The sequence below is a fragment of the Notothenia rossii genome (genome assembly GCF_949606895.1).
Source record: "Notothenia rossii genome assembly, chromosome: 7".
In the NCBI taxonomy this organism is placed as follows: domain Eukaryota; kingdom Metazoa; phylum Chordata; class Actinopteri; order Perciformes; family Nototheniidae; genus Notothenia; species Notothenia rossii.
The window spans coordinates 35,265,245-35,289,546 of NC_136905.1; the positions used below are offsets into that span (position 1 = coordinate 35,265,245).

Here is a 24,302-nt window from a genome sequence, read left to right on the forward strand (position 1 = left end):
TGCCGAATTTAACGATAAAGTCGCCAAGTTGGCAGCACTTTGTGTTGCATGCATGTAGCAGATGCGTGTGTGTATACTGCCCCGCCCCCTCGCACACAGACGGGGGAGAGAGAGATCTCTCGTCTGGATTGGAAAGATCGAAAATACTAAACATAATCATAGATGCATTTTGCAGTCTTTTTGCATATTAGAAACGGAGTTGGTGACACTAAAACTGCAATATAATGTTTGTGTAGCAATAATACATATGACATATATTGTTTACATGTCTCCAGTACCGATAAAAAGACCGATAACGTTGGAGGTTAACGGTACCACAGTCTTTTTTTTCAGCCCCGGGGCCCGTTTAATACCAATATATTTTTTTAAAATATTCTATGATAACAGGTCAATCATTAACCTGTTAAGCCGGCGGCGGGGGCTACAGGCTTTTTTTCCCATTTATTTTTCCCGAAACTGTGTCTCACTCATAGACTGTATATATAAATGGACTTAGGGTCCGTGACGTCACCCATAGGATTCTGCAGAGTTGCCGAGAAGCCCTAGGTAGGCGGAGTCGGCCACTAACGGCTCGACAGTGACGTCAGAGTTCAACTCCCGCCTACTCCAAATAAGAGCAAAGAGGCGGAGCCGAGGCGGGACCTGCTGCCACCGAGCTGAAAGTTCCAGAGCTAGCTGAAGCTACCAAGCTAAGTTAACATGCTCCCCATCTGCACAGTGCCGTGGCATTTTACGTTTCTAAGGTAAGTGGACATGAAACTATTCAGCAAAACTATAAATAATAATCTAAGTTATTGAGCTTTTAGCATAATACTTCAGAATCTTAAAATCCCTTAACGTTTGAATGCAATTGTGCTAAATTCAACACTGGAATCAAGCAAATATTAATATGTTTGCATGACATTAGTTATTTATATTTTGATATCACTTAATTATACGTTTAATACATTTAAGTCAAGCTAAGGTACATGTGATGGTAGCTAGTTAGTGCTCTTACCTGTGAGGCCTCCTCCAAACAGCATAATAACCAGACTGTATCATTAAAACTAAGTACCAGTTCTAGATCCTTGACTTCAGACAAACAATTCAAAAGACAACATGTATTTAAAGACCAATCTTTATTTGAATGTGCCTCTTAACCTGATATATTAGTTATACAGTAATAGTATTGACAATTAAAAAAACTGAGCAACTCAACAGTCAACTTTATGTTTCTTATTGTCTAAAGCAGGGGTCAGCAACCCCTGGCACGCGTGCCAGCATTGGCAGCGCGTCTCCCCGTTACCTGCAGAAGGAAGCCATGCAAGCAACGCAGCCCCGCTCTCTTTATCTCCAGGTGACTTTCTGCCGCTTTCCTCCGTGGTGCAGTGCTGATCGTTTCACCACGGAGGAATGCACTTCACTAATTGCAGTACCCATAAGGAGCTGTACAAATGCCGCAGTTTTTGCGTGGCTGTCTATCTAGTTGAAAGCCCAGTGGCGATCTGCGCATCTCTCATCGAAATAATATGCTACAAAGGGGCGGACTGGCCATCTGTGTGTTGAACTTTCCTGTCGGCTCCCAGACCGTAGTCGAGGAGGGCAGAAGCAACAAGCTTCAGGTTCAATAACCCACTTTAGCTTAAATGACTGGAGAGAGGCGAGCTCTTCTTGGGAGGCCGTTGCATTTATTTAGCTGTTCTTCTGTTTCACAAAATACATCACAGACCTCTGTTTTTCTGCTTCCTCGTTTCACTTCCAGAAACATACACACGCTCGCTCACTGTCGCTCTACCATCCACAAACACAAGTCTCTCAGTCTCAGTCTCTCTCTCTCTCTCTCTCTCTCTCTCTCTCTCTCTCTGGAGAGAGGTCCACACACTGCTTCCCCGCAGCGAGGCTCCCCCCACCCTCCTGCTGATAGTTCACGAGCGTCAAGCTCCTCAACCACCCCCCCCCCCGTTGATAATTCTCGATCGTTGGCACGCTGATAACACTTTTTTTTTAAAATGGCACTTCATATCAAAAAGGTTGCCGACCCCTGGTCTAAAGCATTTGTTATTTTCATTTTCCCCCTCTCATATTTAGTGTGGACAGATTGAGACAGCGTGGTGTCCAGAAAGCTGCAGTGACTTCAGGGAGAAACCTCCGTGTGATGGACGTCCTGTCTGTTGGTTTGGAGAGGACTGAGGGTCTTTCCTCTGCGAGGAGGACCAGGCCTGATGGAGGAGCCCATGCTGGGCAAAGTTGATACCAACTGCACAGGCCTAGTCTGTCACTTTATTTGACTAAATGTGTTTACTTATACATTTAATAGTTTTACACCTTCTGTCCATATGTGCTTTTTATTTAAAAATGTTAGATTACACATTCACATCTGACTGAAGATTGGCCTCATTTATTAGTGACGTTGCAAACTCTGCGGTGCAAGGCACAAGTGAAGCTCATAAAGTGAGGCAAATATAAATAATCAGCTGATGGAGTGTAGATGTGGAAATAGGTGCATTCGATCAGCTGACTGTTTTTACAATAAAAGTAGTTTCTTTGTGTACTGGTCTTAAAATCTCATAGCATCAGCCTTTAATTTTCCTCTTGGATGTTCTTCTTGACCCTCAGAGAAGGAGAAAATGTTGATTCATGTCTTTCAGGCATGTCCTTTCCTAACAAAAATGACAGGAAACATAAAACATATTATTGCAGAACAAGTGTGTTATTTATGAAAGCGGTGTGTTTGTGTGTTTAGGGGCTTTAGATATAATTATTTTGTAATTATAATGTTTTTTTTTTATTTCAACAGCGAGCTACAAAGACAATCAGATTATGAATGAAAAGTATGAAGTTCATCAACATTGAAATATATGTTATTATCAAAATAATATTTAAAAGTTATCAAAACGTAGTGCAACTGTAGAAGCTTGCTCTGTTGTCTCACTGAAATAATAACTTTTACCCATTTTTTTACTGACAATATTCAGAGATAAATAGTAGCAGTTCTCACTATGTGTTAAATATCTTTGCCTTTAATACATTAAATTAGAAAGCTGACAAAATCATATTGCTTGTTAACATCTAAATGTAACTTTTTGCACAGAAAAAACCCTCAACTTAACTGCTGTGTAGGTGATCTAGTATTGTTTAATGGAATGTATATGGTAAATGGTAAATGGACTGTACTTATATTGCGCTTTATCCAGTCTTTAAGACCCCTCAAAGCACTTTACATACTACATGTCATTCACCCATTCACACCCATTCATACAGAGCAGTGTACCTTACTCTAGGACCTAACATTCACACACATTCACACACCGTTGGCCATGCCATCGGGAGCAACTCAGGGTTAAGTATCTTGCCCAAGGATACATCGACATGTTGACTGCATGGGCTGGGATCGAACCCACAACCTTCTGGTTGAAAGACGACCGCACTCCCTCACAGCCACAGTCGGTGTATCAGTGTATTAAAGTCAATACTTCATTCATTTAAACCAATATCTTTCTTGATTTCTTGATTTCTTGACCAATATCTTTCTTGATTCTTTCTACAGTATGAAAAATAGAGTCTTTATACCTGTGCTGAAGTTCACTGCTGTGAGGAGTCCAGTTCTGTCTCTCACTCTCTGGTCCAGCCTGTCTGCATCACCTGGACACCTTAAACAAACAGATATATATGTAAAGTACCATGTGTACAAACAATATAACTGATTCTCTTCTGTTGAACATGTTGGATTGTGTATTGTCCGAGTCAGGGTCCTTTTTATTTTACTGTAACTGGAAGTTGTGTTACCAATGCTTACTGTTTATTTGATACCCATTTGGTAATGCAATTAATAAAAACAACAAGGTTTGGGTTTGTTCTTCAGCTCAATAATGAACTCCAGCTCAACCAACCATATTGTAATATATAAGTAATCATCTTGAAATATGACATTAATAATTGTAATATACACACATCTTATTGTGAGGTTGATTTCACATACACTACTTCAACATTAGCTTGTCTACATACTTGAGCATAGCCAATTTAAATTAACCTTAACGATGCATACAGTTCCTACCTACATAATAAAATATCTCTCTAAGTTACAAGGATGACCTTATTTTATCAACCTCAAACAGAAGCCGTTTGTTCAACAGTATTATCCCACTTAACGCTTAACACTTGTCTATTTCGTTTTAACCTTTATATATATAGTCTATGCAGTGCATGACATTAAGGATTTTGGGAGATGGCCCTGTGGGCCATCTAAGCTAATTTACAGATGGCCCTGAGCCCAATAGAGATTGCCCTGAAAAATGCGCACGTACGAAATGACACACGAAGGGTTTGGGGGGCCTCCCCCTAGAACATTTAGATTTTTCCAGGTCTTACTGTAGATGCTGTCTGGTGCATTCTCTAGACTGAATTATAAGATGAACCACCACAATATTATATTGTACAATTTCAATGTTATTCTTCATTTCACTTGTTTGTTTGTTCTTGTTTGTGTTTGCTCGCTTGCATGCCCTGCGTAGCTATAAGAAATACTTAAGTTGTTGGTCAAGACACTTTCCATCTGATGAAGGCAAATGCCTTCCCAGATTAAAAAAAGTAGAAAACATTACATTCAGTTATAACTGCCAAAAACACTTACACTATTATGGCCCCTGTTAAAAATGTTTGTAATGTTATCTACTGTAAGTTGGTCGAAAGAATGCCTCCTCATCCGGAAGCTGACCGAGCAGACCCGAGCAGCAGTCGAGAGGAGCCGAGCGCATCCGCGAAGCACACAAAATGGCGACGTCAGAGTTCCCGTTAGCCGGCAAATCTCAATCTCTTCGGTCAAAATAATTTCCCTTTAGCGCAATACCGCTTCAGTTGCGCCACTTATGTGACAGACAAGAATAGTCAATTCTAATGTCTAACACTTAATGTGGAGAAAGAGCTGTGCTGTATGGGTTGATTGTGCGTTGATCTGTTGGTAATGCCTCGGGGTTCCGGTGGGCATGTAAACAAATGCATAATGCTATACTGTGTGGCCTCACCCAGTTGCATAGCGACGCTTATTGTTTAGGTGTCTTTTAATAAGCAGGTAGTCCTACCATTAGCTAGAACTAGCTGGATCTGATCGATATGGACATAAACGCGAGTGAAGTCTAATCTGACGGGAGAGAGAGTCAGCTGCTGCTGACGAGTCGACACGCAGCTCTGCATGATCACATGCAGCGGTGAGCGGACAAAACACACACTTCAGGTTAGAATATCACACGTAGCTATTGTAATTACCTCTCAAACTACCGTAACTAGTTATAGATATGTTTAGTTTCACTGTCGGGTCACTCATTACTGGATCCGCAAGCTGCATGACACTGGCATAATAGATTGCCCGATCGGGCAACCAGCAGGTGAGGCTTCATTGCCCGAGCTAAATACTAGATGGCCCCGGGCCATCGGGCAGCCCTTAATGTCGAGCCCTGCTATGATTTTAACTTGCAGGCTACGATTAGCATCGTTAGCACCGATATAGCTACCACTCGCTCACACGCTAACCCAAGCCTTAACATTAATTACGTAGCTGATTAAAATCATTAGCACATAAATAAAGCACTCGAATTTCACTTACCGCAAAACCGCATTCATGCACCGTCTGTTTTAACCGCAGAGTGAGTCACAATAGCCCGATATATAAGCATGAAGAACAAACAACCACATTTCAAGTTGTGTTTCCTGGATTAACTGACAAGGCAGAGTCCCTGTAGCTAGCTTCACAGAGCAGCTAGCAGAGAGGCAAGAAGATAGCAGCAGCAGTCACTTGACAGAGCAATCACTCAATGTGACCACGCCCTAATTTATGCAAAATCTTTAAAACCTAATATAAATAAAAGGGTCGTGTTAGAAAACAATTCACTCACAGATCCATAATCATGAAGGTGAAATCTAACTATATTCATAATAATATTTATTGCATCCATGGGGAGAAACATGTTTTTTTCTGCTGTAAAGTTGGGCATTTTAACATGGGGGTCTATGGAAATTGCCCCTTTCTGCAGTCAGTCCCTATCGGCCAATATATGAACTGCAGTGTGTTGCACTTCCGTATTGGCGTCCCGGCTCTTCCCCACAGTTTGCCGCTTGGTCTCAGTGCTTCTTAAAATGTAATAAACTATTAAAGATCCCATGTCATGGCCATTTCTACTGATCATAATTCCATTGTTGAGGTATACTAAAATAGATTTATACTTTGCAATTTTCCAAACTCACATTGGTTTCTCATACAGCATCTCTGTAAAGTATGTGTATTCACCGGTATTCACTCTCTGTCCTTAACGGCTTGTTGGTCCGTTTACCCATTTAAACAGTTGTGGTAGATACCTTGTTTGTTTTAAACATCATAAATACACAAACAACAATGAATACTTACAGGTTGTGTACCCAAATCTCCCGCTGGTCCAAACAAAGTAGGAACAGCTTTGTTCTTCAGTGCCCTACGCCAGGGGTCCCCAACCCCCGATCATTTGGTACCGGGCCGCAGAGAAAAAATAAATAACTTACATTATTTCCGTTTTATTTATTATCTGAGTCTGAACGATGTTTTATTTTGAAAACTGACCGGATTCCCTCTGTTACATCCGTCTATGCCGCTAATCCGTTGCCGCTAAAATTAAACCCACAAGCTAGCAAAATTAGTAAAAAACAAACGTCTTTGGAAAGTTTCTTTGCGAAGGGGAAAAGGCCCAGTGAGGAGACAGAAGAAGAGCCTAAAACTTCCAAGAAAAAAAAAGCTGCATTTAACAGACAATACCAGGAGTCCTACTTAAAATATGGATTTATCGCGACAGGTGATGCCCGCGCACCAAGCCCGCTCTGCATAATATGCGGCCACAGGCTCTCTAATGAGGCAATGAAGCCTTCAAGACTGCTTCGCCACTTGGAGACCAAGCACCCTGCATTAAAAGACAAGCCTTCGGAGTGTTTTGAAAGAAAAAAGCATGAACAAGAAGGAAATAAGCAATTCCTGAGTGCCACCACATCAACAAATGCGAGTGTACTGAGAGCATCATACTTGGTGGCTAACCATATTGCTAAGGCTAAGAAGCCATTCACCATTGGTGAAGAATTGATCCTGCCCGCCACTAAAGACATTTGCCGTGAACTTCAGGAGAGGCTGCGGTTAAAAAGATAGCACAGGTGCCTTTTTCGGCTAGCACCGTCACTCGGCGCATTGAGAAAATAGCAGAGGACATTGAGACACAATTGTTGGGGAGGATTAATACATCACCGTGGTACGCACTCCAGGTTGATGAGTCTACAGATATTGACAATAAGGCAATACTACTTGTTTATGTGCAATATCTTTATCAGGAGGATGTGCATGAGGATATGTTATGTGCTCTATCGTTGCCAACCAAAACCACAGCCGCAGAACTATTCAAGTCGCTGGATGATTATATATCAGGAAAACTGAAATGGTCCTTTTGTGTCGGCATATGCACAGACGGGGCTGCTGCCATGACCGGACGGCTGTCTGGTTTAACTACTCAGATTAAGGAGGTTGGACCTGAATGTGAGTCTACGCATTGTGTCATTCACAGGGAAATGCTGGCTAGCCGAAAAATGCCACCGGAACTTAACAGCATATTGAATGATGTCGTTAAAGTTATTAACCACATCAAATCACACGCCCTTAACTCGCGCCTGTTCGAGCAGCTTTGTGAGGAGATGGACGCGGAGCACAGACGCCTTCTTTTATACACAGAAATAAGATTGTTATCCCGAGGGAGATTGCTGGCCAGAGTGTTTGAATTACGAGAGCCGCTGCAGAGATTTCTCTCAGAAAAAAAGTCACAGCTGGCAGCACATTTCAGTGGCGAGAAATGGGTCGTAAAACTCGCTTACTTGTGCGACATATTCAACCTGCTCAATGAACTCAATCTGTCACTTCAGGGGAAAATGACGACTGTATTCAAGTTGGCAGATAAAGTAGCTGCATTTAAAGCCAAACTGGATTTGTGGGGATGGCACGTGAACAGAGGTATATTTGACATGTTTCAAATATTCGCGGGGATTTTGGAAGAGACTGAGCCCGAGCTTTCATTTTCCCAAATGGTGCATGATCACCTGTCTTTGCTTTTAAAAGAGTTTGAGCGCTACTTCCCAACCACAAAAGACCAACAAACTGCCAAGGAATGGATCAGCGACCCATTTGTCAACAAACCAGGTGAATCAAGCATGTCTATGCAAGAAGAAGATCAACTGCCGGAGATCGCAAATGACGGCGGCCTTAAAAGTATGTTGGAGACAACAACTCTGCCGGTGTTCTGGATTAAAGTCACGGCAGAATACCCTGAGATCGCCACAACAGCACTAAAAACCCTGTTGCCATTTCCGACATCCTATTTGTGTGAAGCGGGATTTTCTGCAGTGACAGCAACCAAAACAAAATTACGTAGTAGACTGGACATAAGCAACACACTTCGGGTGTCATTGTCTCCCATTACCCCCAGATGGGACCGTCTCGTTGCAGAAACAAGCTCAGGGCTCCCACTGATTTAGCGTTTTGGTGAGTTGTATTTTTCATGCACTTTATATTTGTTTTTGTGATGTATCTTATTTTGAAGGCATGTTTAAACATTATCATAGCGACCAGAGAGTGTTAGGGGGCAGAGAGGATGTTACTCATGTTATGTTGTTGGTGCGATTTTACGAGGTCGCTGATAATAAAGTTGCATACGAGTACACAGTGGATTTGCGTTTATTATTATATTTAGAAAATACTACAGTTTTTATGCCGGTCGTATCATTTTATTATGTGTATTTATCCGCCACACCTTAAAGGCCGGTCCGTGAAAATATTGTCTGACATTAAAACGGTCTGTGGCGCAAAAAAGGTTGGGGACCGCTGCCCTACGCTGTACACATCCGGCATGAATCGCTGAAAGGTTTGGAAAGCTTCGTTTCGTGAAAGGCTGGCAGAGGGTGCGGCCATAGCTCTGGGCGTGGCTACTGGGTATCCCTACTAAGTGATACCCAGGAAGAAAATGAGAAATATCCAATGAGGCGTTTTGGGGAGGTATTTTCTGTGTTAGAGTTTTACTCGCTACAGGGTGTACTTTGAGGGTCTTTGACTCTGCAGACCGTTTACATGCATAAAAACTTTCATAACACACAAGGGGACAGGTAATAACCGGAAAAGCATGACATGGGACCTTTAATATGTCATACTCACTTAACGGGAAGAAACTCAGCTAACTCAGGGGTTCCCAAAGTGGGGGTCGCGAGATGATTACAAAATAAAAAAATAATATTCATAAAAAATGTAATCAATTTTTTTAAATTATTATTAATAATGACGGGTGCATATAGACATTTTTCAGGGGCGGACTGGGGCCATCTCTATAATTTCCCCGCAGCGAGGCTCCCCCCGTTGATAATCCACTAGCGCAGTGTTTCTCAAACTTTTTCATACCAAGGACCACTTAACTAATAAAAAAACACTCACGGACCACCTAACTCCACAAATATCCAAAAACAATAGGCCTGCTTCCCACTCCAACAGTACAGAACAGCCTAATAATGACAGGTTAACCTTCTCTTTATCGCCTCGTTCACACAATAAGTCAACAATACAAATTCAACTACAGATTATATAAACATTTAGTTCAAATACGATTTAAAATGCTCACAGGTTTTACACCTCTTATGAAATGTAGACTACATTTGTGACCTGCTCCATCGAAATCAGTCGTATTGACCCATAGACACATTTTGAGTTGTATACACTGCTGGAAAGAGGAGATTCCTAGCTTTCTAATGATATCAGGATTGTTTTTGTACTCCAAATATTAAGCGAAATATGTCACATTATATAATGACTTTCACCGAATCATCATTTTTAGCACAGCGGATAAGCACACCAATTGTGCATTTTATGAGAAAAGCATGACATTTCTTTTTTTTATCAATGTGTTTATTGATGAAGCATGACATTTCTAACATAGTTAGTGCATACCATAAGGTTTATTTTATTAGATAAAGGCAGAAATTTACAAAAAATAAGCTGTCAATCAGTTGAAATTAAAAAAATTGCAAATTATTCACCGTGTGTGTGTGTATGTGTGTGTGTGTGTGTGTGTGTGTGTGTGTGTGTGTGTGTGTGTGTGTGTGTGTGTGTGTGTGTGTGTGTGTGTGTGTGTGTGTGTGTGTGTGTGTGTGTGTGTGTGTGTGTGTGTGTGTGTGTGTGTGTGTGTGTGTGTGTGTGCTGGTGGCAGATGTGGCGCAGTTATGTAGTGTGTTTATGTGTGCTGGTGGCAGATGTGGCGCAGTTATGTATTGTGTATATCCATGCTTCAGAGAATGCATATAGATGCATTCTCTGTAGAGTTCTATGTTTTCTTGAGCCATACAGGTAAATAAATCCTGGATGATGACATGTAGTTTATGGTCCCGCCTTACCAATTAGATGAACTTATCATCAGCTAAATAAATGACATCAAAGTAACAGTCAAATCCTAGATGGCCGCCAGTCCTCTGTGTTTAATGTCCACGTTTTTTAAAATGTTGGAACCAAACGATGTAAAAAATAATTTAAGGAGTCATTTCCAACTGAATTGGTCAAGGACGAGGTAGACATTTACCAAAAAACAAGCTTTCAATCAGTTGAAATTTGTAAATGAACATCCAGTGGTTGATTGGGTGGCCAGCGGTTGGCCCCACCCACCCGTTGCTATGCGGCTGCATAGTAACGCTTCCTGACACCCAAGCAGCATACTGCAGTCCAACCAGCAGGCCTCAGCAAAACCAGATCAGACTGGAGCAACTTGGTCTGACTCTAGAGAAACAAATTCACACCACCAGACTGAAAAACCGACTGCTTTCTGTGCTTCCTCATCCGAGGGCACATTCACAGGGAAGAGACACACTTCTGAGTTTTGAGAAGGACATTGGACCAGCCCTAGTGATGCCATGCACTTAATGCAAGCAGCACAGGTGGTGCGCAAAGAGATCTTTGAGTCAGGTTTCTCCTTTGATGGGTCATTCAAGGCAAACTGTCAGCAAGAGGCTATACCACCATCCCTCTTGGCTCTAGTCAACATGATACTCGATGGGGCAAACATTAAGCATGAAACTCAGCTGGTCCACACAGCCACCACAAAACCTGCCCTAACAATCTCCCAATTAATACTGTTCAACAGCGTGAAGCATCCACGAAACGTGGATTCACCAAGCTCAGCACGTCATAGCCAAGAAACTCCACTCCCACTCTATCTGTCCATCAAGATCCATGCAGTAACACGAAGTAGAAGGCTGGTTGACACACTGTTCAATCTGGGATTGTGTATTTCCTATGACAGGCTGTTGCAACTCACATCAGACATTGCCAATGGTGTCTGCCAGAGCTTTAGGGTGGAAGATGTAGTGTGCCCACCAAAGCTACGTCATGGACTGTTCACAAAAGGAGCTGTGGACAACATCGACCACAATCAAAGTTCTGCAACAGCCAAAGATTCCTTCCACGGCACCGGAATCTCACTTATGCAGCATCCGTCACACACACATGGTGGAGCTGATTGTGGTGTCCTTGTGATTGGTCAGGGTGGCTCTTCCACCAAGTCAGTGACACCTCTGCCATCAGCCTACACAATTGTGCCACCAGCAGCCCTCAAGACAAAGGTCTTAAGTGCGCCGGCTGTACAAGGTCCTGTGAGACCTCCCAACCTCCTGACTGCTGCAGCTGCCAAAGAAGATATGTATGCATGGCTCAGCAAAGTCAAGACAGCTGTTGAAAAGTCTACCATGGATGGCTGGATATCGTGGTCTGCCTACCACGCTGATGCGCACCAAGCTGTCATCCCACCTGCAGCAATAATCGCAATATTGCCTCTGTTTCTTGACAATGCACACTCAGTGGCAATGATACGTCACTCCATGGGCATCGTCAAGGCAGCAGTTCAGCACGTGAACCTTGGTCAGATTCCTGTCCTTGCTGCTGACAAACCACTGTCTGCTCTTGCTAAGGAGGTCCAGTGGACCTGGCCAGCCACTTATGGAGAGGATCACTTTGTGATCATGTTCGGTGGTCTACACATTGAGATGGCCATGTTGAAGTTGCTGGGAGACTGGCTGGAACACATTGGCTGGACGAACACCCTGGTACAGGCTGACATTGCAATATCCGGAACAGCAAATTCCTTCATACATGCCAGCCATGTCACCAAGACCCGCCATGCACACCAGCTCACAGCTGCAAGCCTTTATACACTCCTCCAACAAGCTTACAGTGAAGACTGCACACCTGATGACTCTAATGCCATGCAACATGATAGTCCGCCTTTTGAAGAGTGGTGCATACAGCGAGCAAAGGCCAGTGTCCACTTTGACTACTGGCTAAAGACCCTGTCATTGGAGCTTCTCTTGCTGCGGTACACCAGGTCACTTTGTGAAGGTCACTTCCAGCTGTACGTGGAATCCCTGACACAGATCATGCCCTGGATGTTCGCCCTAGATCACACACACTACTCCTGATCACTTTCCGTACACATCCGTGACATGATGACTCTCGCTGAAAAACATCCACATGTCCTAGCAGAATTCAAGTCTGGAAATGTTGTGGTGCACAAAACCAGCAACACGTTATCTGCCATGGCACTCGACCAGTGCCATGAGCAGGACAATGCAATGGTGAAAGGTTCTGGTGGGGCTATTGGACTGACTGGCAATCCAGGAGCACTTAGACGCTGGATGGTAGCAGGGCCAGAAATGTCCAGGATCACTACGGAGTAGGAGCAACAGAATAGTGCTAGTGACACTAGGCACCGTCATCACGACCAGCAACCTGTGAACGCGGCTCATACGTACAGTTGATACTATTACTGGCTGTGATGCTTCCTTCAGCAAAATAGCTCCTGATGAGCTGTGGGTTGCCTTTGGTGTTTGATCAAGCTTTCACTACATAGCTGTTCATGAAATTGTTGCCACAATGAATCCAACAAAGTGTCTGACTCTCCCAGTCCTTCACGCTTTAACCGGGTGTGACACCATCTCTGCCTTCGCTGGCAGAGGGAAGAAGACAGCCTTGGAAACATGGAAGTCTGTCCCAGAGGTGACTGGTGCTTTCAATGAACTCCTATGCATGCCAAGTGAGGTCAGTGAAGGATCAATGTTACTGGTGGAGTGATTTGTGGTGCTGATGCACGACCGAACCAGTGAGAGCATGGAGAAGAATGATGCCAGGAAACAGCTCTTCACACCGAAGTCTAGATCTCTAGAGAACATTCCTCCAACACAGGCAGCACTTGCTACCAGGCCAACTGTTGGAACCAGGCATTGGTCCTGGATCCAGAGATGCCAGAGCCGTCTGACTGGGGCTGGAAAGAGGAAACAACTGGGTGGCAGCCACTTTGGACCACTCTACCTTAAGCATCAAAATTGTGCCATGAATGATCCACTGTCGCTGCCAGAAAGGGTGCACTGGATGATGCAAGTGTGCCAAAGCTGCACTGAAGTGCAATGCTCTATGTTTCTGTTCTGGAGACTGTTAGATTTAGATCTGTATTATTATCATCATTAAAATAGACCAGCACCATAGGTCTATTTTTTTTTTTTATATATATAGTTTCAAAATTGAAGCACATTTCACTATATTGCATAGGTCCAATCCAAACGTTTTTAATACAATTTGACCTTGTCCTTGATCTAAATAAATTTTCTTTAATTCTGATGATCTCAAAAGTATCATCAAATGAATGGGCATCCCCAATTTAGGTGGAAACTACACATTAAATGACACATTATTTTCGACATCGTTTGGTTACAAAATAAAAAAAAACTTGGACATTAAACACAGAGGCCTGGCGGCCGTCTTGAATTTGCCTGTTATTTTGATTTCATGTATCTAGCTGATGATAAGTTGATATCATTGGTAAGGCGGGACCATAAGCTACATGTCATTATCCAGGATTTATTTACCTCTATGGCTCAAGAAAACATAGAACTCTACAGAGAATGCATCTATACCCATGGGTATAGATGCATTCTCTGAAGCATGGATATACACAATACATAACTGTGCCACATCTGCCAGCAGCACACACACGATAAATAATTTGCGATTTTGCAAATTTCAACTGATTGACAGCTTATTTTTGGTCAATTTCTGCCTTGATCTTCACCTAAATGCATTTTCTTGAATTCTGGAGATCTCAAAAGTATCACCAAATGATTGTGCATCCCTAATTTAGTTGGATATGACAACTTAAATGTTTTTGTTTGGTTCCAAAATTAAGCTTGTTTCTCACGGTCCTCACAGGTCAAATCTGTTTGATATTTCCAGAGACCCTTTCAGACCCTAATGCTGCCCTGCATGTAATTCCAATAGTTCATCGGAATGTGACAAAAGTCAGAAGTTTCATATCCCCCTTGGCAGACTTTCTCCACACGTTCCGATGGGCAATTAGTTTTAAACAAAAGGTGCGTTCACACCGGAGTACTTTTCGCACAATACTTCATCAGAACTACGATATATTTGCATTCCCACCAAAAAGCCCCAGGAACTAAATCATCAGAACCATTTTTAACCTCTTTTCAGTCCCTGCTAGAGAGCAGGGACTTTCATGGGAGAAAAAGGTTGCAAATGCAAACCACGCCCCGTAAAACTCCCAAAAACGTTTATGAAGCCGCCATTTTATTTGCTAGCATTAAAATGTCAGCGCAGCGCACCAACGAAGAGATTACTTTTGTGAAAGCAGCTATGGCAACACCAAATAAATCAGCGGAGCGGTGGAGTGAGGATGATGTGTCGGCGCTTCTGGAGATTTACTCGGAGGACGGGATCCAGAAGCTTCTACGGAAGGCAGTTTCCGTTGTTCAGCAAAGTTAGCCGACCTGGGAATCGTCCACAGCGCAAAGTCATGCCGGGACGACGACGAAGGTAAAATAAACTACATGCACTGCATTGTTTTAATCTGCACAATACTGGTCTCAGATGTACTTTTATTTGCGCAGTAGATCGAGCTAGCCATGCTAGCTGAACTGACTAACACGTTAGCAATTAGCATGCTAGCTACACTGAATGAATAGAGGTACAACATAATTTACATGGTAGTTGCTATAATTTCATGTGTTATTTGCAACATTCATTCTACATGTTAATGGTAAAAGCTTAAACAGTTGATTATCTGCATGCCACAAAGACTGATGTTCTAATATCTTTGCACATTTAAGTAAAAATGTAATTGAAATTCTATTTTTTTTCTTTTTTTTATTGATTTTTATAATTTTACTCAGCCATGTTATGTTAGATGTCAATCCACTTACACTGTAACTACTCTGGCCTTGAAAGAAGGTTATGCATTGAACTGATGTCCACTAATCCCTATAAAACAAAGTTCAAGCATACATTAAGCAAGACACTTCACCCCAAATTGCCTACACCTGGGATAGTTAATTTTGTATTATTGTGATTATATATATGCCACTGTTATTAATACTGACACTTCCCTTTGCACTAAGGTGTGTCTGCTGCTCAGTCTACCTATTATTGTCATATATATATATATATATATATATTGTTTTGATACAACTGACACTTTCTTTTATATTGAAAATGTTAACTTCTATTTACATTAACATTTTTAACTTGTATTCACATGCATACGACACACCTGGGACAGCGTGATGCCGTAATTAATATTGTCTTGAGTGTGCAATAAAAGAGAACCTACATGGCGATCACACAGATCCTGTATCTTGCTTATTTCTCCTCTGACACTTTATCTTTACAGTGACCTGTGTAGCATCATATACATCACATGTAAGTGATTATTCTGATACCATCATGTTTCATCGGTTATAAACAGGGGAATCTTTATTTATTGTGTCCCACCCCAAATATGTGGCTTTGAAAAAGATAATTTCATTGTATTTCAAAATGGCGTCCATCAACACAAGCACTATTTATTTATAGAAAGAGAAATAGTTAAGTTTGTAATTACCAGTGTTGTCAGTTCAATATTTTAATTAATTATAGTAAGGGAACATCTTAGGAGTTAGTGTAGTGAGTTTCAGAGCAGTGTAATAATTATTTGACCTAAAACTAAATGTTTTTAGGAATGTCCTCTGAGGAGGACATGGAGATTTGCTAACTTTTTATTTCCCCCATTTTACACAACACAAATGGAGACCACTATGGGCAAAAACTAACACGTAGGTTTCTGTAGGGTTCATGGCAGACGGATGCAGTTGCTCTCAGGAGGATATACTGTAATAAAGGTGTGTTAACCGGTGGTGGGGACTCGAGTCACATGACTTGACTCGAGTCAGACTCGAGTCGCATATCTTTTGAATTGAGACTTGCTTGACTAACATTGATAAAAGACTTGACTTGACTTTGACTTGGTATTCATGACTTGAGACTTGACTTAAGCTTGAGACAGATGACTTGAAAGGACTTGACTGTTTAAAATTAAATATTTGCGTTTTGTAGTGGGATATTACATTTAGTTTTTTCCATGGGCGAAGTTTGAACTTTAAGGTTGGGGGTGCCAAAAAATAACTACAAATGTAATGTATAGCTATAGGCTGCAACACAAGGATTCATACATGAAAATTGATCAGGATAGCCTACAGGCTACTGCAGGTGTGTTTTCATAACTAATATGCCCAATAGATGAAATTACTATGGCAGCGGAACTCGCCGCAAAATAAAACGGCTGCTGCGGCACATACTGCTGCTATAATTAGGCTATAACACAGAGGTCTGTAGGATCAATGTTCCCCAATGCTCACACACTTTTTAATGAACTGTATAGGCATACTAACTAATAACTGTAGGATATAAGCACAGCAGTTGTATCACATGTTGACCTAATTTCAGCGATGAAAACCAAGCCAACCAACAAAGTAATGACTTTTGTTCACCGTCATCTAGTGATTATGATCTCCATGCATTCAGCGTCTCTGCCCCACAACTGTCAGCAGCGGTCGCTAGCAGGACCGAAGCATGTGAGCACAACGCAAACGGGAGGATTTGGAGGATTTTGGTTTGAGCGTGGAGCGGTGTCTGCTGCTTACTGCAGCTGGCTATCCCCGGATGCAGATGCTGCGCAATTACGCATTTAAGCTCAACAAAACGAAATAATTTGAATGAATGGCTTACCTAGTGCAGCATCAGGCGCCTCTTTTTCCGGCTTGCATAGATGTCCACTATCTCTTCAACTGACAGTTTTGCAGTCAAATCTCCCTCAATGTGCAGCAGGGCCTGATCAGAAAATCTCTCCTGGATCATTGTAGTTCTCAGCCAGTTTCTGATCCTCCTCATTGCTGAGAAACTTCTCTCTGATGTCGCTGATCCAATGGGCAGTGTCAGTGCAAGCTGGAGTAATGGGAAGAAGTTTGGATAGCTCTCCTTGCTCACTTCGTTTTGCAGGTCCTTCAGGTTAATGGGAGATTGGACAGCACATTTTATCAGGTCCATTTCTGCTGTCACCAGCTGTGGATGGACGATCTTGAGGCTTGCATATTTTCTCAGAAGTGGTTCAATGCCTTTCTTCTCACACTTTATCACAGCATCACATGCCGCTGCAAGCTCCATGGCTTCACCTGAAAACCGTCTGTCCAACTCGGCCATCATATTGTCCAGCACAGGGAGATATAAATGACAGTAGATGGCGTGAGCCTCAAATTGTCCGTCTATTTCCTCATTCCTTTCATCTCGTTGGCGCTGCCCAAGTGTGGCCCCCACTACATACTGGTAAAGCGACAAAGGGGGTCTTGAACTTCTTTTTCGCTTTGCCATGGAGGGGGGATTACTTTCTGCAGTGGCAACTGGCATGCCGACGTCCTCGCCAAACTGCTTGATCTGGCTCCATATGTCTTGCCAACCTTCCTCCTCTCCTCTGCGTTCCCTCAAGTGTGCTCTCAGACTATTGATCGTGGAGGCAGCATCTGCAAGTGTTGTGGATTTGGACTGAAGTTTCTTGTGAACAACGTGCACAACCCGCAGTAGGTCCTCAAGGATAATGAGGCAGGCGATGAAGCCAGGTGTGGTCATGTGATTATACAACCCACTTGCTTCCACTGACCATTTCTCTCCTTCATCCACCATCTCCTTCAGACAGCGTGTGATAGGCACATAATGTGATTTAACCGCAAAGACGCATCGCCATTTGCTCGCCCAACGCGTGTCACTGGGTTGCCCAATTTCCTTTGCCTTCATCTCGAGTGTTTTCTGCATCGCCAGAAACCTGTGGTGGTTGCTTGGTTCTGAAAACACGGAGTACAGCTTATCAATAACATTTAACGTCATTTTGATGTCTCTGTTGACTGTGCATGATTCCACCAGGACCAGATTAAGTTTATGGGCCATGCAGTGTACGTAGATGGCAAAGGGGTAATCTTCCTTGATACGCTGCTGCACTCCAGTTAAATGCCCAGACATAACTGAGGCCCCATCATACGACTGTGCGACTATTGGGACGTCCTGCAGTCCACATGACTCCAACCCCTTCTTGATACCCTCAACAATCCCAGCAGCATCTCGGGAGGCAGAGCAGTCAATGAAGCAGATTAATCGCTCCTTAACCTGTAGCTTTTCTGCATATCTGATACACACAGACAGTTGTTCAGACTTTGATGATTTGGCCTCATCCGCGATAACCGTGAAAAAACCAGTCTCACGCACTGCATTTGCTATTTCCTCTCTGACTAGCTCTGCACACAAAGAGATGACCTCGTTTTGAAAATCTGGACTTGTACAATTAAAGTACTTCTCATCCTGCATTTTGCGGAAACTTGGGTCATACTTGCCGAGGAAGTCGCACAGACTCAAAAAGTTTCCCTTTGTTTCATCATCATCATCCGGCTTGCTTTTATCTGTTTCTGTATCGACTGTATTTGTGTGCTTTTTTTCATTTTTATTTTCTTGTATTTCCTTTTTTCTCCATTGTATTTCCCGATGTCCACGGAAAGGGAGGCCCAGTTGAGACAGCAGCTTAACGACATCCACGACCTTTGTCAAATACTCCCTGTTTTTATCCACTGTGTTCTGGTGACTGGTTGACAAGTGGACTCTGACAGATCCATGCTTTTCAGTTTCCTTGTAGCCCTCCCACAGTCTCATGCAGGCCTTGTGTTTTTCACAAGAGCTATGCTTTATCAGCCTCTCAGTTAGCTTACTCCAATATCGCCCGCCTTGTTTAGCTAGTGTGTCTTCCTCCTCTCCAATCTCCTTGGAAAAGTGGCGGCAACAAAAACAAAACACTGCGTCCCTTGAAACCGAGTACTCCAGCCACGGATGCTTGTTATAAAAGAATGCAGAAAAGCAACGATTTCTATCTCCAATTTTGTGTCTTGGGAAAACGGGAAGCACTGGCTGTTTGGGGCCCACACTTTTATCTCCTAGGTCACTGGGAAGTTGACCGCCATCAGAGGCTGTCTCACAGGGATTGCAAGCGGCGGGAGCTGCGGTGCCGACCGGCGCCAAGATGTAGTGGCTGGTCGACGGGCGAGGCGGGACTGGCGGGTCCGGAGCAGGTGCAGCTTGGGTGGCAGCAACGGTGGCGCTGGAACTTGAATCCGAAACTGGAGTTGTTTTGGTTGCGAAGAACCTGCGTATATCCATTTTTTTAGTCTTCTCCTGTCAGGTTTTGGCGGCTGGCAGACTCGACTTGTCTGAATTTGAGTGCTCAAAGTGTGCATGTGCGTGCAGCGTGTGAGGGCGCAGCAGCTGCACAGATCGTCTGTGTAGACTCATTTTTGAGTAATGTTCTGTCTCTGACAGCAGTACACACTGAGACAATATGTTTGTGGGTTTAAATTTATTATGTTTATTGAGTTTGCATTTATTGATTTAGCGTTCCAGAGTTATATTTATCTAGGCCACCTACTATCTGTACATCATAACTAAAAAAAAAAAAAAAAGACTCCGGCCACCAGGGGGTGCCGGGCACCCCGGGAACCCCCCCAAACTTCGCCTATGGTTTTTTCAAAAAACGTGATTATAACGCCATGCGCGCAAACCTGGCAACCGGCAGGAGTGTCAGTTAACATGGCAGCGGCTAGCTTTACTCCAAAAATAGTTAAGTTTGGATTCAAGGATTATGTTGTCGATGACGCTAATAAGAAGAGAACAGCGGTATGCAGGGTCTGCAGCATAAAGATCAGTGACAGGACCACCACAACATCCAACTTCATTCGTCACTACAAAAAAACCACAGAGAAAGGTAGGCTACGTGACTGTGTTGTGTTAGCTAGAAAGCTAACGTTAAGTTTAAGCTACGTTAGACTTGGTTTCAAATCGATTAAGCAAAGAGAAGACAAAACGGGGTAAATGAACACTAGAACCGCCAAGGGATTCATTTTGAATAACCCTGATACTGACGGGCTGTCAGGAGAGAGAGAGAGAGGAAAAGAGATGCCTCGTTTATTTCCCCTGTGTTATTATCAGAAGTTACTGGAAACTTTTGAATAATGTAGTTCATCTACTTTTAGTAGTTTGTTTAAATGTTTTAATTAGGCCTATGTTGTTTTTGTTTGTAGAAGTGCATCATTCCTTGATTTATTGTAAAATGAATCTGAACTTTTTGATCTGTTATGATGATAAACTGAAGCCATTTCTAAATTAACCCAATTAAGTGAGTTTGAAATCGTCCTACTTATTTTATACTCTAATAATAATAATAATAACTTTTATTTATATAGCGCTTTTCAATAACCCAAAGTCGCTTACAAAAAAAATTAAAAGTACAGAAAGGGGGTGAACAGGCAGAAGACAACATATTGGACAAGAAAATTGAACATGAACATTACATGAACAGGCAAAGGACAACACAGGGGGGGAGCAAGCATAGGACAACGAGCAAAAGACAACATAATGGAAAAGAGGAAAGAAAAAGTTGATGAATGTATGAATAAGAGATGCAGCGTGGGGTGAATAAGAGATACAGCGTGGGGTGTGAGTGAAGTCAGTGGGTTGGGGGGTAGGGTAAGTTGAAGGCTTGGGAGAAGAGGTATGTTTTCAGCTGGGTTTTGAAGGTAGACAGTGTGGGAGAGTGGCGGATAGATTGGGGGAGGGAGTTCCAGAGGCGGGGTGCTGATCTGGAGAATGCTCTGTTGCCAAATGTTTTGAGTCTTGATGGTGGTACTGTGAGGGAGAGAGTGGAGGAGGATCGGAGGGCTCGGGGGGGGTTGTAGGGGATGAGGAGGTCAGAGAGGTAGGGGGGGGCTAGGTGGTGAAGGGCTTTATAGGTGAGGAGGAGTGTTTTGAAGATGATGCGTTGTTTGATGGGGAGCCAGTGAAGAGAGCGGAGAACGGGGCTACTCTACTTTATTTTATATTTTATTATGAAGAGAAACAAATTAAATGGTTTTAAAAGGATATCTATGTAGGTGCTGACGCTGTTGGCGGTTCTAGTGTGAACAGAAATTTAAATTAAATATGTGTAATGGCAAATGCCATTTATGATTTTCTTACCTGGAATACTGCCTTTTTGAACTGACTTTTTGAGTCCTAGCTATATTGTCTACAGTTCTGGGGTTAATATGAATCTAATTTGATTGTCATCGGTCTAAATTAGATTTCAAATGATTAACTGTATATGTAATGAAGATCATAGTGTGTGTTGAATCTATTTTCATAACCACTGTCTTTTAACTGATTTAAATGCGGAAACTGGGCTTATTCATCAGAATTTCGTATGACTTGACTTGACTTGCTTGACCTGAGCAATGACTTGACTTGACTTGCTTGACTCTCAACACAGTGACTTGGGACTTGCTTGATACTTGTAGGTCAAGAATCTCCCGATGGCCAATCCGAGCCTGCTCACAACTGAAACCAAAATCATTTACAGACATCTCTCATACACACATGTGAACGCTCACACACACACACACACACACACACACACACACACACACACACACACACACACACACACACACACACACACACACACACACACACACACACACACACACACACACACACACACACACACACACACACACACACACACACACACACACACACACACACACACACACACAACAGCGTTGCAGTCGGGAAGAAAAGCAATGTGGAGCGGCACCTCACCACTTCATAACCGCGACACTTTTTGAAATTCCGTTTGTGTCCCCCGACTTTACAAATAGGCCTATGTTTATTTTGTTTACAATAGCAAGTGTGGGACAAACTTAGCTGAACTAATGGATACTATAATTGACGCGGATTCACAAATAAGGACATTTTAGTGGTTTTGGAGGAATCACACAATATTAAACTAAGCCTACGGACACTACAGAGGAAGCTACAAAAGAACAAGCTTTGGCAGAGAAAAAATAAGACAGATGCAGCTGAAGTGGCATCGTTCATCGAACAACAGCCACAAACATCTGGCAAACAGCATGGCTACAGATGGATGCACCAGAAATGTTGGATGTCCGGTATAATTAACGACAGAGAAACGGTACGTCAACTGTTGTGACTGATGGACGGAAATGGGGTTGACCTAAGTGCACGTAACCGTTTGAAACGGCGTATGTATGTTAATCGTGGGCATACTTGCCAACCTTGGGACCTCAGAAATCGGGAGCATTTCACCGCGGGGGGGCTGGTGCTAGCGGATCGCCGGAGCTGTATTAGATTAACATTAACATGCTTATTGTAGTTGTAAGTGCACTGTCTTGATGGAGCATATGTGTGGGCTGGACCTGTATTATAGGAAAGGAGTGAGCAGAGGGTAGAGTTGTTGATTCTTGTTCTGTTTTCTGTGACTATCTGCCTCACCCTCTCAGAATTTCAGTTGCACGCGCTACTAAAGAGACGCGCTACCATGGAAACCAAACAATGGTGTGGAAACAGTTGTGAGTAAATCGGATTTAGTCTGAAATCGGGAGAAATGCGGGAGAAATATGACCCCGGGAGGAAACCGGGAGAGGGCAATGAAATCGGGAGTCTCCCGCGAAAATCGGGAGGGTTGGCAAGTATGGTCGTGGGCCAAATTACGTGTGGCATATTGATGGATACGACAAATTAAAGCCTTATGGCATATGCATAAGTGGCTGCATAGATGGCTTCTCAAGGAAAATGATCTGGCTGGAAGCTTATAAAACCAATAATGATCCTCGTATTATTGCAGGTTATTTGATAGATTCTGTGACTGAAAACAATGGCTGTCCACAAAGAGTAAGGTTAGATCACGGTACGGAGAATACCCATGTTGCACGGATGCAAAGGTTTTTGCACAACATTGAGGATGAGAATGGCATGGAGTGTGTCACTTTAGGTCCAAATACTGGGAATCAGCGGATTGAACGCTGGTGGGGCACCTTGAGAAGTGGATGCGCCCAATTTTGGATGGACCATTTTGACCAAATGAAGGCTGAAGGATATTTTGTTGGCAGCTTCCTCGACAAATCCTTGATCCAGTTTTGCTTTCAAAATACCATACAGGTACAGTAGCCTAAATAACTATTTATTATCAGCAAAGACAGAAAAAGTGTTATATAACGTTTTTAATCTTTTTCTATCCAATATATGGAGGAGCTTGATCACATTGTTGCTGTCTGGAATGAGCATCGCATAAGAACAAGCAACAACCCTCGGGCTCCTAATGGTCGTCCCTCCATAATGTGTGCAGTCCCCGACCTATATGGGGCTCAGAGTTTCTTGCAGCCAGCTGATCATATGAAGGTTGAAACATGTCGAGAACACTGTTGTTTTAAGGACTATCCTTGTAATGAGGATGTGTTTCACCCAGTGGTGTAGTGGGTACGCCGTACCCCCACTTATTTGAAGCATGATTTTTTTTAATACTCTAATACAGGGTTGGGCAATTATTTTTTACAAGGGGCACTTCAGAAACTCGGGCTGTGTTGGGGGGCCGAATCAAAATAAGTTGAACTTAATTCTGCTCAATATACATTTTCTCCCATTATAGAATGCAGTATATTACATATTGTTATGAGCTGTTACTGGTAATCAAAAGAATAAGAATGTTCCCTTACAATAAATATATGAAATTGTGGAGTGGGCCAAATAGGAAAATACTCCTATACAGGTAATAAACAGTAAAAACAATAATTGAATCAATATTTAATTACATTTTTGACACGTTAATCTTCACAAACCAATACTGAAAAGGTGTTTTCAGTATGTTAAAGATAAGAAATTAATCAGCTTTATACAAAAAGAAATGAGTGCTTTTGATTTTTGTTTTTCAGTTAATTTTACTTGTTCAGTGAGAAAAATCCAGTCGGTCTTGGGCTTGAACAAGTGCACGGAAATCTTGTTCAATGTCTGAGGTGGATATGTGAAGGAGAGCTGAGAGGTTGACTGCCAAGTCATGGAG

General features: G+C 42.6%; 1 protein-coding gene across 2 annotated transcripts in view; it reads right to left on the reverse strand.

The window, feature by feature from the left end:
• Positions 1–1,439: 1,439 nt before the first annotated feature.
• LOC307046683 (uncharacterized protein) overlaps positions 1,440–24,302 on the reverse strand; it is a 377,110-nt gene continuing 354,247 nt past the window's right edge. The window contains exon 4 of one of the 2 annotated variants that reach the window (XM_079693184.1): positions 1,440–1,646. The gene's annotated coding sequence lies outside the window, so the exon portion shown is untranslated. The remainder of the gene's footprint in view (positions 1,647–24,302) is intronic. The other variant, XM_079693185.1, reaches the window with a different exon arrangement.